This window comes from Propithecus coquereli, unplaced genomic scaffold, assembly GCF_000956105.1.
Source record: "Propithecus coquereli isolate 6110/MARCELLA unplaced genomic scaffold, Pcoq_1.0 Scaffold312, whole genome shotgun sequence".
Taxonomy (NCBI): Eukaryota; Metazoa; Chordata; class Mammalia; order Primates; family Indriidae; genus Propithecus; species Propithecus coquereli.
Genome location: NW_012148753.1, coordinates 539,628 through 544,384, shown reverse-complemented (window position 1 = coordinate 544,384; position 4,757 = coordinate 539,628). Strand labels below are relative to the sequence as shown.

The 4,757-nt window shown below is 35.8% G+C and overlaps 1 pseudogene; it reads left to right on the top strand.

Moving 5' to 3' along the window:
- Positions 1-740: 740 nt before the first annotated feature.
- LOC105814994 overlaps positions 741-4,757 on the top strand; it is a 43,677-nt pseudogene continuing 39,660 nt past the window's right edge.

Genomic DNA, 4,757 nt, shown 5'->3' with positions numbered 1-4,757 from the left:
TCTAGAAGTTTTCAGCAACTTGAAATATAGGCAAAACATTAATTATTTGGGGATTATTAATAGCTGTTAGTGTAGAATATTTCTCAAAGTGTGGGTTAAGGACGAACAGCGATCTGCTTCTTGTCCTTGACTGAGTTTAACCCTCTACTCAGCTTCTATCTAGTATCCACCCTTCTGGCTAGGGCACTTACCAAGTGCCACCTGTAGTTTTCATGTATATTGAAGTTTGAGAAACGTCAGTGAATATAGGCAGAACGACTCATCACATTGCATACTTCAATTATTTTAAATTTTTCTTCTTTTATTTTTATATCTTGCAGAAAATTACTCTAGTATACAGTTTGGCTACAAAATGCCTATATTTTGGACAAAGAACTATTATGCTAGATTCCACTAGTTGTTTACTGAACACTATTTCCAACCATATTAATTCCTTCCTGGTGGAGTTCACCTCCCTTTTTAAAGACCAAAATGCAGAGATTCATTTTCTACCTCAGATTGGTTTCGATAAGAGAAGTTGAGAATTCTCCTGGAAGATTTCATCTATGGTACAAAGACATACAAACTTCTTTCTTTCTTTGAGAGACAGAGACAGAGAGAGAGAGAGAGAGAGAGAGAGAGAGAGAGAGAGAGAGAATGTGTGTGTATGTGTAAGTTTTAGCTACTGGCACTTTGGTACTTATGGACATTAAGTGAATGTTAAGAGAAAGCCAGGCCAAGGAGCCTGATATCACTGAATCATGTCTATAACCACCTGTGAGGAGGATGCTCTGTGGCTTGCTCGTGCTCCAGCGCAGCCTTCGGAAATTGGAAGAAAAGGCGGCGAGTGGCAGCAGGCAGGTGAGACATGCTCTTTATTGTGGGGGGATACAGCAGTGGCGAAAACCTTGGCCGAGAGCATGGCAAGCGTTTATATATGGCTCTGAACAATAGTGGTAACATGCCACGGAAAAGCGTGACCACATGGGTTCACACAGGAGATAACACATTGGTTACATGAATATGCTGACTCATGCCTTCCAGAAGACCAGCTAAAGGAGGGGAGGGGGCGCGCGGGAAAAACACTGTGGCAGTCATCTTAGTTTGGCCTAAGAAACCTGTTGCCTATACAAATGCAATTTCCCTTACACCACCTACTCTGGATTTCTTGTTATACCATATATTGAACTTTCATTGTTTAAGCCACTTTTAATTAGAAATGTGTTATTTTCAACTGAAAGTACCTTAAATGATCCAATTTATATTCAATTTATTTATCTCAAATTACTATGGAGAGATTGGTCAGCATTCTCAAATTTTTCTTTTCTCTGGTGCAACTACTTCAAACCACAAAAAATAAACACAACGAAAACTATATAGCCTTACTGCATTACTCCTATTTTAAAGACCTAATCAATTATCATGACCATAGCTATATAATACAATAGCAAAAAAATCTTTTTAGACCTTCATAGTAGTAGAGAACATATAAATTAAATTGTGTTGTTACAAAAGATATAAGTACTCCAGGGGCTTTTCTGTTCAGACAGTAATTCAAACTTAATCCTAACCATAAAACAATTAATGCTTCTCTCTCATTTTCTCATTCTCCCCTCTCATCCTAACATATATTGGCATATTAATAGATATCTTCCTTTAAGAGTAACTAATAGGCAAATGTTAACAGATAAATTAGAGTTCGTTCCTTTTTTCACTAGTTTATTATTTCACAGAATTAGATACATTAATAAAGTTTCTTATAACTAATTAGTCTCATAGTTCACAATCTTAACTGCACATCAAAACTCCCTGAGGATCTTCGACAAAAAGTACAAATTACCACCCACGAAGATTCTGATTTAATTTTCTGGGGCAGGACCAAGGGATATTTTCTCAAAGTTCCTCCAGTTGGCTTTAACGAACAGCCGCAGTTGAGAATCATCATTTTGAACCTTCTTCAAAGCCACTACCAGACTGGATGGGAAGGGTAGCACAGATTGTGGAAGAATCCAGGACTGCCTTACTCCTTAAGCTAAAGTTTGTAACTCAGTCTTGGACCAAGCCTGGGGATTTGGTTACTAGATTGGAAACAACTTTAGAAAACTGGCTCAGTTACAGAGGAAGGCAGTGAGGTTGGAGAAGTTCCAGGTTGCCTTGATTGTTTTTCTCAGACAAATCTAGGGGGAAAAACAGACATTTAAGGTGTCATCCTGTTCATAAAACTTCATAGTCATCAAAATATCCATAATTAGTACATGTGACTTAATATGAAAGAGGATAGGTTAGTTATAATTATACCAGAATCAGCAAGAAATATGAGTTTATTAACAAAATTGCATTGCTTGGACGCATGCAGGAAATGTCAATTTTCTTAATTATAAACCAAAGGAATGCGACACAGCCAAGCACAGCAATGCCCATAGTGATAATAAAAGCACATGTACCTAGGTGAAAATGAAATAGATGCTAGGTAGATTTTCTTTGTCTTTTAAACTTATTTTTTTTATAAAATAAAACATATATATAGAAAGCACTACCAAGGAAATAAGTAAATGTATAATTTAATGAATTAATGTTAAGCAAACATCCCTGTAATTAGCAACCATATCGAGAAATAAAATTTTATCAGCAAACCTGTCCTCGTGGCCCAACACAACCACAACTACTTTCCTCCTTACAACAGAAACCACTAGACTGGTTTTAATAGTAATCGCTTCCTTGCTTTATTCTACAGTCTTACCACTTTGGTGTGTCTTCCTGCAATACAGTTTAGTGTTGCTGAGGCAACTAAAATGAAATTTGGATATGTCTACTGCCTTTTAATCTGAGTTTCCCGTTCCATCCCTTTCATTTACTTGCAATTTACCTCTTGAAGAATATGATCTCAAAATTTCCCATAGAGTAGATTTTATCGATTGAAAAGTCATGGTACAGTTCATAATGTCAATGTGTGCTCTGTATTTCCTGATAATTGGCAGCTGAATCCAGGGACTTGATTAGACTCAGATTCTATCTATTTGACAAGACCATGGATGGTGTTATATTCTTTTAGAAGGAATATTATTTCTGGTTGTCCCTTTTCATTATGTTAGTAAATGTTAATGTTCAATGTGGAGATACATTATGAGACAACAAAATGATATTTTCTAACGCTATAGTTTCTTTATAGCTTATTAGCCTGAAACCTCCATAAAGAACTTTTTTCCTCACCTACTCCTTAAAGTTCAAATACAGAGAGGAGACATATCCTAAATGTCCTTTTATTTACTTGTTTTGAAGATAAATTGTTTCCCTATCTTTCCCCAGTGTGAACAATTATTTAATATTACAATAACCGCATACAGTTAAACATATTTTCTGGATTTATCCATTTTAAATATTTTTATTAAAGCTCACATTGTCCCATTTTTTGGCCAGTGAGGTTTCTTCAAATTGGATCTTGACTCTTTTCAACGTGACCTTAGTTGTCTGATGACTTCCTTGCTATTTAGCAAAACAAGATGTTTCAAGCTTTCATTAGCTTTCTATTGCAGAATAACAAATATCAGAAATTTCCGTACTTAAAATAACACCGACTTATTATCTCACAGTTCTGTAGTCCAGATGTTCACCACTGTATGACTGGGTTCTCTGCTTAGAGATGTATAATACTGAAATCAAAGTATTGGATCAGTTATGTTCTTATCTGGCGGCTCTAGGTATGAATCTGTTTTAAGATTATTCAAGTTGTTGACAAAATCCAGTTGCTTCAGGCTATAGAACTGAGGTCCTCATTTTCTTTTTGACTTTTTTTCATATTTGATCAAGATCATTTATTTATTTTTATTTTTTTTTAAATTTCAGCATATTATGGGGGTACAGATTCTTAGGTTACATATATTGCCCTTGCCCCACCCAAGTCAGAGCTTCAAGCGTGTCCATCCCCCAGACGGTGCACATTGCACCCATTAGGTGTGAATATACCCATCCCCTCCTCCCCTACCATCTGCCTGACACCTGATGAATGTTATTACTATATGTGCACTTAAGTGTTGGTCAGTTAAAACCAATTTGATGGTGACTGCATGTGGTGCTTTGTTTTTCCATTCTTGCGATACCTCACTTAGTGGTGGTCACTCCTAGTTCCTAGAGACCTCATTGTAGCCCTTCTCATATGCCCCTCTCTCCATCTTCAAGCAGGCACTGGCATGCCAAAATTTCCCTTATCCTTTGAATCTCTGACCTCTTTTATAACTTACAAGAGAAAACTCTCTGCTTTTAAATTGCTCATATGGTTCAGCTGGCTAACTGGGATACTCTCCGTATTTCAGGGATTTTAATTACATCTGCAAATCTAGTCACAGTGGTATCTAGATTAGTGTTTGATTGAATAGTCAAAATGAGAATCTTGGGGTAAAACACACACTCACATGTTGTATATAATATTAAAAATAACAAGCCTCATGAGTTTATATTGATATTTCCAATTCAAATTGAAGACTATCACATTTTTACTTAAATTCTTCCATGTTACATCTGTATCTCAGTTCTTCCAACCAGGAATTCTTGTTTTCAAGAACACATGAAAGGACTTAGAGTTTTCTGTAATTACTCACTGCTTTATAACATATTACACACACAACAATTTCAGAATGACAGCACTAATACCACAACCACTGGTAAGCATACTGAAAAAAATTTTAACTTTTAAAATTTCGTGAAATATCTTGCATATTCTCTAACCATTAAAATACTTGTTCTATATCTATATTTTTGGATTATACAGCCATTACTACACT